Source organism: Schistocerca piceifrons, chromosome 3, assembly GCF_021461385.2.
Source record: "Schistocerca piceifrons isolate TAMUIC-IGC-003096 chromosome 3, iqSchPice1.1, whole genome shotgun sequence".
Taxonomy (NCBI): domain Eukaryota; kingdom Metazoa; phylum Arthropoda; class Insecta; order Orthoptera; family Acrididae; genus Schistocerca; species Schistocerca piceifrons.
The window spans coordinates 572,345,352-572,360,054 of record NC_060140.1 but is presented as its reverse complement, the minus strand read 5'-3'; the positions used below and the strand labels follow the sequence as shown (position 1 = coordinate 572,360,054).

General features: G+C 42.5%; 1 protein-coding gene across 3 annotated transcripts in view; it reads right to left on the bottom strand.

Annotated features, from left to right (window-relative positions):
* The window catches only part of LOC124787741, a 258,172-nt gene that overhangs the window by 103,956 nt on the left and 139,513 nt on the right, over positions 1-14,703 (bottom strand). The gene's annotated exons all lie outside the window — the stretch shown is intronic.

Sequence of the window (14,703 nt, the reverse complement as noted above, 5' to 3'; positions counted from 1 at the left end):
TTTATGTTAGATATAAGTTTACTTAAATTTAAAGCATGCTGCATCAACACCACTACAAATAATTACACCATTGACCTGGTGCTTAGGATATTTATGTTATTCTATTATGAATTTGTGTCTTGTAAATTTGGGTGCTACTTCATTACATATATGGCACACCAACAGGTTATGAAGTGGAGGTGTGTGAGTTAATGAGCAGTGAGCTCTCATTTAAATATATGGCTGAAAGAGTCAGCCTACAGGAATTGTGAAACGAACCATGTCATCCAGGACCACGTGCCACAAAGAGCTAAGATTCACCACGAGATGGGGAAACTCCCAGGCGTCTATTGTCTATTGAGGCCATAGCACTGTAGTGTGTGAATGAGACAAGGGAACATAGCAGTGTTAAATATGGCGGGCCTAAGATCGGCCTTAAAGGGAAACATCTATGAAAACTATTTAATTCTGTAGTAATGCAGGGAATCAAGCCACAGTAATTTTAATCTGCCGTCTTCAATAAATTTTCATGCTGCTCCCAATAAAACTTGAATATTGATCAAATCTATAATATTTTAGGATTTGCTGTTAAAGTGAAATTAACAAGTTTTGTAACAAAGACCTGCATGCTAAAGTCTGAATGCTTTGGTCTATCTTAACGATCGGCATTTAATATAGAAGCGCATCATTAAAACGACAACATTGTAAATATCAACTCTCTAACTTCATTTGTTTAAAATATATAGTAAATTTCAATTATCTGTATTTACAGTTAAGTATTGGATCATCATTTCCTCCACACAAAATACATTGAATGATGACAGCATGACACCTTACTGAATCATTAGGTAATAGAATATTTGTTGCAAGTTTAGTGCAAATAGTTACTTTTATACTTTATTTATTTATCAGAAAGCACATTGGTGCAATGCTACTGGCCATGGCATTCAAAGCTAAAAAGGAAATTGTGTTGGTTTTCTGTAAAAGAATTTAATGTTTATTATGTAATGGATATTGTTGTTACTTTATTCAGAATGTGAAAGTGGTCAAGCTTCGATTATTTAAATATGTTAAAATGTAAAGTAATGTAGAATAAGCCTTAGCCAATCAAATGGACAGCTTCAGGAAAGGGAACTGTGCTAGTCAGTTGAGCAAAGATGTTCAGTGTGCAGGAAATGTGGTGCAGACGTGAAAGCGGACAGTTCGTCTGGAGACACGAAAGTGAACAGTGCTGGTGGCGCCGTGAAAGTGGACGGTCAGTCATTAGGGAGCTAGGAAGTGAAATGACTTAGACAATCTCACATTGTGTGGTATCACGGGACTTAGTCTCTGAGCAGTGAGCATCCGTGTGCCTGGTGTGAACTCTGACTTTTCGTGAAGATAACGAGGTGGAATATTATACTTGTATTTCACAATGAGATTGTGAATGACTGAACTGTGTCAAATGGATATGCACTCGAGTGTAATAGTAATTCTAAATACAACCACTTTCGCTATTATTTTGCTTTCTGAATAGACATTAATGTAACTAAATCGCAACTGTGTGGCCTACATCATTTATGGGTCATTAATTTATTTCCCGATATTATTATAACTGTTATGTTAACTTGGTATTTTGCAAACTTTCCGTCAGCCCGACAATTTAACCAAAGTGTGACAAATGTCTAATTTAGGGTGTGTAATGCGACACGTGCGGTTCAAGCCCTAGATGAGTTTGATGAGCCAAGACATTTCGATATTTTGACTGCATGTGAGCCCGAACATCTTTGGGATTTTAGCTCACAGTCTTCACTTTGGTAAATGCCAACTTGGCCTTGGTATTCCAGGCAATTTGTCTTTTGGTCTCAGTGCTCCATGCAAGAATTCATTTAATGGTGCAGCCTGGAGGGCATGATTGCAAATTAAGCAATGATAGAAATTAGTGACGTCAAGAAATCATCATTATTCTCTAACTATTGCACGCTGGGGAATATTAACTATAGTCCTGTGGCAACCATATACCTTGAGCACTGATAGTGTAGCCTTGGAATTGATCCTCAGCTGCTGCGAAGATGCACTCTGATGGGTTGATGAGCAGACAGTGAGCACAATGATAAGTGAAAATCTGCCACAAGTGTAATAGGTGTTCTGCCTCAGAGCTTGACATGATCAAAACACTGTCAATGTACACATAACAAAAATCTCGGCCATTTGTAACTTCATCCATAATGTGATGAAATGTTTGGGCAGCATTACAAAGTCCAAAAAGTATTCCCATGAACTAAAACAGTTTGAACAGTCTGCAGATGGTTGTCTTAGCAATGTCATCTGGTGCCACAGATATTGGGTGGTATGCACATATGAAATCCATCATTGTAAAAATGCACTTACCATGGATGTTGAATGCAAAAGTTTTGATACATGGTGTACGTAGTTCACTTGCAGGCCTCTGGTCCTGCACTGGTACATTTAAATTTGAAGTGTGTAGTACGAGAGAGCTCACTGCCCCCACCCCCTTATTTCCACTCCCCAATGATGCGATGGAACACAGCCTTTATGTGAAAATACTTTATTCTGTACTACCTTGCAAGAGCACAAGTTGATACTCAGTAATACATTACAAGTTGCCAAAGAGCTGCGATCGTTGGCTGGTCGAGCCACATATCTGCTCACTTCAGTGTCTCCAAACTACCTGAGGCATCCACTCTCAGTTGATGTTCAGCAGTACCTGCCTGAACAAGGGACCTTGAAAGTCCAGATCCACACATTCAGAGTTACAATATCTCCCAACAGGGAGCAGATTATTCTAGACAAACTGACCTATCCAATTTTTAAAATAGTGCTAGATGGCATTTGGAGTGACAAGTGAGTTATGGAACTCAACAAACTCCCACTCTAAAATGAGTCTTCTCATTTTACAATATAAACACGAATTGAACAAGTAACAAAATGAAAATAATAAATTCCAAACAAGGGAAACAATAAAAATCTAACTGCAAACAATATCAAGGGACATAAAAATGAAATACACTAACAATTAGGATACACATAACTGCCGAAACATTACTGTCACATTGCAAATGAAACATGGAGGGTACTACTATGTAAAAGATAAAAAAATGATTAATATTGATGTCACACTGCATAAGAGACATTAAAGGTACCAACATTTAAGATGCAAAAGCAACAAAAACATTCCTGTCACACTGCATATGAAACTTAGGAAACCAATACTAACAGTCAGTCAGTCCACAAGAAAACATACACAGCTCCTCAAGCTGATATTATGAATTACAATTTTGCTCCTATAAATAGCAATTTGGCGATGGACTTTTACTGTATACCTTCACACAAATAAGAGAGAACAAATCGCTGATTCATTGCTTAGGCAGGGGACACAATTTTGCTATAGGCATTTGATCTGCTCATTAGCAGTTTTCACCATAACTGCATGCACACACTTATCGGGTCTGGAAAACAGCTGCTTGACAACACAAAGCCTCCACACCAAGGGAGGCAAGTTATCCTCCTTGACCAGAACATAATTGCTGATCTGGGGCTGCCATGTTCCTTCCAATATCCATCTACTGTGCAGCTGCTGCTGATGCAGATACTCAGTGGACCACCTCTTCCAAAAGAACTGATGTGGGTGCTGTACAGGTAGCCACCTGTGCAACCTATTGAAAGGAATCTCAAGGAAGGAAGGTTCAGGATGAGCACAAAGTCACTGTTCAATCAGTAAATGCCCAGGAGTGAGAGCAGATGGAGTATCTATGTCATCAGAGAGTGCACACAACGGCCTTGAATTTAGGCATGCTTCTACCTGAGTTAACACTGTAGTTCATTCTTCAAATGTCAGTCATGCCAATGACATGTTCGAGATGTGACTTCATACATTTCACTCCTGCTTCTCACAGTCCACAAGAACAAGGGGCACGAGGTGAATTAAATTCCATCAGATACCTGCTGTGGTTGGAACATTCACCACACTATCTACTGTAGCATCATTATGGAAAAAATATTTAAGTTCATTGTATGCACCTACAAATGTAGTACCATTGTCACTATATATGTGAGATTGTTTTCTTCTTCTCACAATGAATCTCCTGAAGCAGACAGAAATGAGCTGGTTACTAAGGCACTGTGGTTGGATGGCTTTGATTGCCATGCAAATAAATAAAGCAACATAGGCATTGGTAGTAAACTTACTCTGTCTTCCACCATGCTTCACAGTGGCGGGGCCTGCATAATCCACTCCACTGTGCTGGAAAGGACAAGACTGGTTTACTATAGATGCTGATAGTTGGCCCATGAGTTGAACTGCAGCATGGGACTTGAACCTAAAGCATTTCAAACATTTCCCAGTAACTCCTTTGACTGTGTTGCGCAAATTTGGAATGCGAAACCTTCTACGCAACATAGACAGAGATAGCTGTGACCCAGCATGCAACAGATTTTCATGTTCATACATATGAGAATTTTTGTCAGATGATGCTTAGGTCGTATGATAATAGGATGTTGCCTATCATACAGTATGTTAGCATCCATCAACCTCACTCCCAATCGTAAAATACCTTCTGCATCAATGAATGGGTGCAAATCTCTTAATTTGCTATTATGTGAAATAGAAGAATTGGCCTTTAACAAAGCGATGTCCCTATCACACTCACCATGTTGAACTATGCCAAAGGCCATTTTGAAAGCATTTTGACATTCTTGCGGAGTGAGTGGATCAGTTAAACTGTCTGCTTGTTGCAATATACTGTTTTTAACAAACCCCAATGCATAAGCCAAAGCCACGTAGGTTTCCTTGAATGAGGAATATTTATACAGCAATTCTTCATCAGGCTTAATAATAGACACCAAAGATAACTGCACACACAAAAGATAATTGCACACACCTCCTTCCCGGTGCATCTTCTACCACATGCGAAGGACAAGTGCTGTAGTCCAGGTCATAGCTGGAGAGCCATGAAGGGCCAAACCACCAATGCACAAGTGAGCTCAAATGTGCTGGACTAATGCCACATGATAAGCAGGATTGGCTCCTGATTTGATGTGTCTCCAGTTGGAAACTGAACTCAGTTCCTGAATTTCAGACACTCTGTGGGCAACAAAAATTTTCAGTGACTAGAACTATTTTGCAGCCATCAGAGAAGTATTGTGGAGACCATCCACAGACGGATATCATTACTGTTTACAATGTGATGTCTAAGGCACTGGTCACCTTATGAATGAGTTGATCAAGAAGCAGAGCACCACATAATAACAGTTGTGGAAGAGTCTGATGTTTGACAGTGGTTAAAAGAGATTTGGCAGCAGCCAATGGAACTACAACTTTGTTGTTGGGAAGAACATATCTGATGTATACACAAGCAACATCTGCCATCTGTGAAGCAGCACAGAACTATGAATTTCGAGTTTAATGTGCGAAGAACAGCGAACAATTTTCCTCCTAATAAAAATATCATTTAGGAAACAAAGTTGCAAATAAAGGGCATTCCCATTCACGAATTAGCATGGATGGAAGAACCTGATCCCAATGAAGGCTTAATAGATGATACTATATGCCGGAAAATACGCCTACTAATCTTTGAGCACTGATAACTCTTCAGCTGCACATGGCACTGACATATGTCAGAGTCACAGTGCCAGAAGTTTCCTAACATTTTTATTGCTTCTTCACCAATGAGATTGCATGCAAAGACATTTCTCTGCCCTGCCCTGGAATTTGTTCCATAACCTCGTGGCTGTTGGTGCACAATTTCCTCACTGGAAACCCCCCAGAAGCAAGTAATTGAGTCAGCTGGGTTTGAAGTTCCTGAGCTTCAGCTTCTGTAGCTGACCTACTAAGAAGTCATCCATATAGAAGTTAGACAACAATGCTTGTGATGCCACTGGAAACCTGTCTTAATTTTCTAAGACCAGCTGTTGATGGCATCTAGTTGCAAGACAGGCAGCATGAGCAGTTCCACATGTGTGATTGTAGACAATATATATTATTGCATTGTTTCACACAATGATTCCTGTCACAGAAGTCTCTCAAAGTTCCAAACTTCAGGATGGGAAGACACTTGGAAATACGTTTTTGCTATGTCAGTTGACAGAGCCATATTAAAGGAGTGAAATTTTATAATAATGGAAAATAAATCTGGGTGGATAGTAGGACTAACTAACAAGATATCATTGAGAGATACTGCATTCGAAATGGCAGAAGAGTCATCAAACCCTACCCTCACTTAGTGGTGGATCTGCATTCCTTGAGGACAGCATGGTGTAGAAGGTGAAACCTCGGACCAACAAAATCCTGAGAATCAGAGACCTCCTCGTGTCCCGTCCCACTTCAATATACTCATGTATCAATGCACTATATTCCTCTTTCAGATTTGGTTGCCTTTTAATCTCTCTCAATGTGCTCGAGTCTTTGAGAGGCCTGTTATCATGATTCATCTAAGGGTTTACAGTCAAGTTTCACTGGCAGCTGAACCACAAATTTCCCACTTTCACCCTGAGCTGTGTGGTGCTGAAAGTGAGCCTCACACATTTTACCCTGTTTACTGATAGCTTTGGTAGACAGTTCCTCCAATTTACAAAACCTTTCCAGTTTGGCATCTAAATTGTCACCTCTGACAAAGTATGAGGTCACTGTAGAACGAGGCATATTGACAGAAGCCGAAGGAATACTACCAGACAAAATCCAGCCAAATTTAGTTTCAATTAGTGATGGACAATTTGGTTCCGCCAGCCTTTCCCTACATACAACATCGAATAAAATCTAAGCACCCAAAATTAAGTCTACTGTGGCAGGCTTGTTGAACTGAGGATCAGCAGATGATACATCAAGTGGACATTCCAACATCTTATGTCTATATGCCTTGCTGATAAGTCACTGGTGCCACTGTCCACAATAGCACAAGCGGTTCTAATATGGTCATTCACCATTACAAGTATGAGGCATTGAGGCTGCAAAGGCATTGTTTATGCCATTCACAGGAAATGACCATCTGTTTCATTTCAATTTTAATTTATCTACCATGCCACTAGATGTAAAAGGAAGCTGGCTCACATTATCTAGCATCACCCTATAAGACTGCTGCCTACCCATGCTGTCTTTAGTGTTGACTACAGCAGTTGCCAACAAAGCATTACAATTTATGTTAGATCTCCCCTTCATAGCCTGGTGGGCCAAGGGGGGCTTCCAGGTTCACCATTCTGTCTATCCTTTGAATCAGTTGATTTGTGGGGCACTATATTGTGCCTTCCATCACTGGTCTTACAAGGAGAAATTTTCCATTTACTCAAGAAGTGATCAGGGCACATACACAAAAAACAAAGATTTTTTTCTTTTTTACAAAGTCCAGATGCTCATCAATACTTAATGCTTGAAAACCCTAGCATTTGCTGATAGCGTGAGATTCATTACAAAACTGACATGCCCTCTCAGCATCAGCATTAGCCAGATGAGCCTTCCTTACATGCCTCATTTGATTTGAGTTGTTGGCATTTCCACACAGATCCTTTGAGCTGATGTCTCCTGAATCTGATCTGTTCAAGAGCCTGGCACTCTGTTTCCAAAAAAATCTATCAGTAGATTCACTGTGGTGAACGTGGACCAGACATTTTTACCTCCCACTCAAGACCATCTGCGGGATGATAACCAGCCAGAATTGCTATCACAAGAATGACTTCACATAGTTGACATCAGGTTTAAGAGCCCCTAAAGCCTTCAAATTGCTACACAAATGGTTAATCAATTGTCTATAATCAGTTACTGTGCCATTGCCAACTGGTGGTAAGCCCAAACAAGCCTCTGCATGTCTGGCTGCAATTATTTTTGGATTATCATACCTCTACATAAAAAGTCCTTCCTGACATGACAGGTATATATTTCAATAGGTTCTTTGGTTCACCTTGCAAAGAAGAATTGAGGTAATGAAACTTCTGTACATCATTAACTGAATTAGCATTTATGATTAAACTGAGAAAGGCATCTCTATAGGCCGACCACATAAGATACTCCTATTCAAAATTTGGCAAGTTAACAGCAGGTAGTTTCAAAGTGCTGACATTGTCTGTTGAATTTGATTCCATATACTGTGCTAGCTGAGTGTACCTCTTCATTAAACCCTGGATTGTGTATTCAATGAAGTCCCAGGAATCCTCAAATTCCTCCCTATCCTTACTGTGATTCATGGATTCATTTTCAATTTCCAGCCAAACTTGAGATGACTCATAATCAGACTGAATCTGCTTCGGTCTGCTTAATTTTGATTCCAATATTTTAGTGCTATCACTGCCTGCAGTCTGCAGAAAACTTCCTAAGAGTGTGAGAGCAGCCTTTGCAGCTCTTCCCTCTTTGACTAACAGTGTTCTCAAAGAAGAATCCATTTTGGGAATAGGCAGAAGGAAGCAGGAAGCCAACAGTTGATCTTACCAGGTTGCAGTAAGGGAGAAGTGGAACAGCAGTGACACATCAGACACTAGCAGCTGACCACACCTGGGACTGGAGTCTCCAATGGTGTGATATTTTGGCAGGAGCAGATGATCTCACAGGAGATGGTTGGTGCTGTCTGTATCTGAACTCCCCGTAGTTTGTGTTCAATGAGACACATTAAACATCAGTGAGAAATGTCTCTGAACAATGGTGATAAGGCTGTTATCATTGAAGTCCCTAAAAGGCCTCGGAACACTCAGTAGCATTTATCTATGAAACTGAGAATGTATGCAACTCTTACGTGGTTAGTTTCTTGAGGTTTTTTAAACGTTCACAAATAATGGAACACACACATTCACAGACTAACTATTCCACATGTCCACTGAATGTCTGCAACTCTCACGTGGTTAGCTTCTCATGGTTTTTTAATTGTTTGCAAATACTGGCACAAACATGCGCGTGAACATAACTATTCCTCATGCCCACTTTATCCTGGAGCCCCAAAAAATGTATGCAGTATGCCTGCAAGCTGCAGGTACAATATTTTCCAACAGGGATTATATTGTACTGAACAGACTGACCTGTCTGTCTTCCAAAATGCTGCTACATGGCAGATGGAGTGGCAAGTGAGTTATGGAACTCAACACATGATATCAGATACTGGTCAGGGATGGTTCTGACATTAAGCTGTCTGTAATGTCCACATGGGCACAATATGTTGTTCTTCTTTGGGACAACATGTAGTGGAGATGACCAACTACTGCTCAATGGGTGGCAGATTCCCTGAGCAAGCATGAATGTGAATTTCTGCACTGCTACCTCCAGTTTCTCCAGTGTCAGGCAGCACAGATGAGCTTGAAGTGATGGTTCTGGTGTGGTTAATATATAGTGTAATGTTGAGTGCTGCACAGATGCTAGTGTGGGTGCCTGGTATGTGATCTGAGGGAACTGCTTTGAGGAGCTCTATGAACATAGAGTCATCAGTTGTCATCCACAATGAATTGTCATCCACGACATATTTAACTTTGGCTTACCAAGTTGGTAGTGGTATCAAGGATGTGCCACAGACAGGTCAGGTGGGAATCCTTAGAATGATAGGAAGTCAGCTCTAAGTACGGGGTGCTAAGATTAAGGTTTTATGACTTGCCCATATGCCAAGTTGTGAAACCATTGGTGGCAAAAATGCGGCAATCATCATAGTTGTGGTGCAACAGATGTATAAACTGACACATCAGTACCCTTTTCTTCCAGGAACTGTAGCTTTGTATAATGCTCTGTCACGAACAGTCAACAGCTGCTGTCTGGAGAGTCAGTGGCCATCAGCACTGACTTCCTGTCAAGTTTCCCTTCTCGGACAATGGAATGCACTTCAGCACCTTGGTGTCGAACCATCTGTGCTGCCAACAGACTCTTGCTGACAAGGGTGAGTGGCTGCACTTTACCAGTGGCAATGGCGATGGAAATGGTGACTGGTACTCTGAGTTCATAAGGCTGCAACTTGCATGATGACCTCAGTAATCTGTGCTTGTAATGCAGCAAGGGTTTTATCTGCCTGAGGCTTTGTGTAAACTGTGGTGACACTTGTGGATGGAGTCATACCCGCTATGCAATCTGTGGTTTGCACAAGCGCACCAAGATCACTAGTGCACATTGTTAATATCTCCTGCATGTCAGGCGGAAATAGGGATAACTAAATATTCCACAGGATGTCTTCATTAGCAGCACTGGTCACTAACATATGCAGGCAGTGTAGCAACTGCAATGAAGTGCAATCCCCTAGCTCTTCAATGTGAAGTAGTTTCTCCAATCTCTTTGCCTCAGATTGTGAGAGGAGGGTAATTAGGACATGACACAGTACAATGCATCAGTTACCACTAAATATCCTGTTGAGGTTAATAAATCCACTTTATTGCGACATTTGAAACTATTCCATAACTCATTCAATGCCCTTTAGACAGAGAATCAAATAACAGAATAATTACAAAACAGAGAGCAAACATAAACCAAAGAAAGATTAAGTCAAATATAATCGCTACATGGAGTAATTGTGGTGTCACTGCCAGACACCACACTTGCTAGGTGGTAGCCTTTAAATCGGCCGCGGTCCGTTAGTATACGTCGGACCCGCGTGTCGCCACTATCAGTGATTGCAGACCGAGCGCCGCCACACGGCAGGTCTAGAGAGACTTCCTAGCACTCGCCCCAGTTGTACAGCCGACTTTGCTAGTGATGGTTCACTGACAAAATACGCTCTCATTTGCCGAGACGATAGTTAGCATAGCCTTCAGCTACGTCATTTGCTATGACCTAGCAAGGGGCCATTACCAGTTTCTATTGATACTGTGAATCATGTACCGTCAAGAGCAACGTTCACCATTAATGGATTAAAGTTAAGTATTCCACCAGCTACGTCCGTTTTTTCTAAATTCTAATTTCCTTGTCCTGTTCCAGACCTCACGCCAGCCTGCGTGAGCTAAAACACGTGCCTTTCGGCTTCCTCTAGTAACACGGTGTTGGCTCTCCTGCCAACCACAACATTGGCGATGAGGCAAAACTGCATTCTTAACTATACTGCCCTGATTTACTTGTGTAATGGCTTCGCCACCATCTCCAGATGTACTGTCCGAATTTTATCGCTTACGGAATCAGCAGACGCAGGCCTTACTGGATGCCCTTGGACAGCTCGTCCAGGGTCAACGTGCTATGCAAAACGATGCGGCAGCTGCCGCTCCACCGCTAACGTAGCCACAACATGCTGTTGCACCAACTTTTCGACCTTTTGATGCCGCACTGGAAAGCTGGACGGAGTGGTCACGCCAATTTGGATTCCATCTCAGCGCCTACAGAATTCAAGGTAACGAGCGGCAGCCATTTTTGTTGTCTTTGGTCGGCGTACAAACGTACCGTGTGATAGTCAAATTATTTCCCCGACGCGACATAGCAACTCTGTCCTATGACGAAATTTTGTCTGCATTAGATGCATATTTCAAAGATTCAGTCAATGTAGTTGCCAAATAGTATACCTTCTTTTGTACAAATCTTACAGCAGGTTAGACTAATCGGGAGTGGGTTGCAACCTTGCAAGGCCTTATTAGGGATTGTGCTTTTGAGTGTCAATGTGGACTCCCTTATTCTGATACTATGGTACGTGATGCAATTGCACAGAACGTTTCTGATGTTCGTATCAGGGAACAGATTTTGAAACTAGTCAATCCCTCCCTTCAACAAGTGATGGACATATTGGATCGGCAGGACACACTTGACTTTGCTCAGGAATCATTTGCAACTTTGCCACCCGTGTGTCAGGTTAACCGGTCCGCCGGGCGAGCTGCACGGAACAGTAAACAGCCCTCGTGCCTGGCCGCGCCGCTGCCGCCAGCCTCTCAGCCACGTGTACCGCGCCGGCAAGGAAATGCAGTGCTAAAATCATGCCCGCGGTGTGCTACTAGACATTCACGTGAGAATTGCCCGTCACGCCAAGCTATTTGATATTACTGTAATAAAAAAGGACATGTTCAAAGTGTTTGCCAGAAAAAGCTCAGATCGGAAACTCAAAATCATTCCAGGCCCTTTGCTTTGCGCCGGAATCGGAATCGAACCAAGGATACTCAGGCTCGCGAAACTTCACCCATGGAAATTCATATAGTCCATTCGGCTCCACCCAGTGTCGCTCTCTCTAACAGTGACTGTGTTCGTCCCACAAATAGTGTGCGTCGATATCGCCGGAACTCCCGTCAAGTCGCAAGTGATTTTGTACCAGTGTCAGTTCACGTTGCACGAGACAGTCGCTCTTGTCGTCAGCAGGGCAATAAACTTTTTGTGGACTTGGACATTAACGGCAAAGTGATACCATTCCAGCTCGATACCGGGGCTGCAGTTTCACTTATCAATCAAGACACTTACAAATTGCTGGGCACACCTCCGCTGTGTGCTGCAACTGTTAAGTTAACTAGCTATTCAGGTCAAGAGATCCCTGTGTTAGGACAGTGCAGCCTTCTTGCAACATACAAGGGACAAACAAAACTTGTGTCATTTTACGTCCTTCGTTCTTCTTCTGCAGTGAACTTGTTTGGTTTCGATTTATTTCAGTTGTTTAACTTGTCTATAGTATATCAGGTCGTATCAGTGAACCAGACTGTGCCTTCAGATAGTGTTTCTCGTCTATGTGAAGAATTTGCAGATATTTTTGCACCGGGCCTTGGTTGCGCCAAGAACTATAAAGCACATTTGGAACTGAAAGTAAACGCGCAGCCGAAATTTTTCAGAGCGCGCAATGTTCCCCACACATTGCGTGATGAGGTTACAAAAACATTACACGATTTGGAATCACAAGGTGCAATTGAACGTGTGCAGGCTTCTCTCTGGGCATCACCCTTAGTAATTTTGCCAAAACCTTCGGGAAAATTGAGACTTTGTGTGGACTTCAAGGCGACAGTGAATCCACAACTAGTGATTGAAACTTTTCCTTTACCCCGCCCGGAAGATCTTTTTGACAAACTGTGCCCGGGTAAATATTTTTCGAAGTTGGACCTAGCAGATGCGTACTTGCAAATACCGGTGGACGAAGAATCCCAGCGCGTTTTGGTGATTAACATGCATCTTGGTTTGTATCGATTCAAACGACTGCCATTCGGGTGTGCATCTGCCCCTGCATTGTTTCAGCAATATCTACAAACTGTTTGTGTGTCGGTCCCTACTGCAGCAAACTATCTGGACGATATTGTGCTCTCCGGAAAGACGGAAGAAGAACATTAGCCAATCTCAGAACATTATTTCAGGTCTTGTGACAAAATGGTCTTTGCTTGCGGAAGGACAAATGTGTGTTTTTTGCTCGTGACTTGCCCTACCTGGGACATGTACTCAATGCCCAAGGCATACATCCCAGTCCCGAGCACCTCTATGCCATACAAGACTTGCCTTCACCACAGAATTTGAAGCAGCTACAGAGTGTGCTGGGAAAACTCTACTATTATCACCGATATGTTCCACACACCTCTTCCATTTCAGCTCCGTTTCATCGCTTATGCTGTAAAGGTGTTCTGTTCGTCTGGACGAAGGAATGAGAACGCGCCTTTCGCCAGCTGAAATCGGCGTTGTTTTCCAATCCTTGCCTTACACCATTTGATCCCCGGAAGCCCCTTTTGTTGATGGTGGATGCATCGGATTTCGGGATCGGTGCTGTGCTTGCGCACAAAGATGGATCGCACAGTCGCCCTATTGCCTTTGCGTCCAAATTGCTCTCGTCTGCGCAAAGACATTATTCACAGATTGAGAAAGAAGCATTGGCTCTCGTATTTGGTGTTACAAAGTTTCACGATTTCTTGTATGGTCATCACTTTACCATCATCACAGACCACAAACCTTTGACATCGCTTTTTCATCTGACCAAGCCTGTACCTCCATGTACAGCGCAGAAATTCATTCGCTGGTCTATTTTCCTCTTGCAGTACCGCTACGATATCTTGTATCGGTCCACTGCTAAGCACGGAAACGCCGATGCATTGTCCCGTTAGCCTGTTGCTGAGGATAGAGCATTCGATTCCTCCAAACTTGCTTGCATGTTCATTGATTCAGAAACCGATGACGTGGTCGAATCATATCCGATTGATTTTCGTCGTGTAGCTACACCCACAGCTGCCGGCCCTGTCCTTACTACCGTTCTCCATTTTGTTGCTACGCAATGGCCCTTGTCAAAGTCACAGATCGGGGATCCGTTGGTTCGCCGATTTTTTGCTCACCAGGAGAGACTTTTTGTACGATGTGGTGTTTTGCTGTTGCGTTCTGATAATGATCAGTCCAGGGTCGTGGTGTTCGTTACAGTCCTCTGTCTTACAGCTTCTCCACCAATGACATTGGGGTATAGTGAGAACGAAACAACTCGCTCGTCAGCACTGTACTTGGTTCGAAATCGATGCCGCGATTACGAATATGTGCTCTCCTTGCATGGTGTGTGCCGAACAACAATCAGCATCACCACGGAGATTCTTTGCATGGCCAAACGCCACTTCCCCTTGGCAACACTTATACATTGATTTTGCTGGTCTATTCTGGAATGCTTGATGGTTGGATGTGGTAGATTCATTCAGTAATTTTCCTTTTGTTGTCTGGATGTCTTCCACGACATCATCTGCCACCATCCAAGCGTTATCTGCTATCTTTTGCATTGAAGGTCTTCCACAGACTATTGTTTCCGACAATGGCCCACAATTCATGTCCGCAGAATTTTAAGTCATTCTGCAAGGCCAATGGTATTCAACATCTGACGTCTGCGCCATTTTCGCCACAGTCAAACGGTGCCACTGAACGATTGG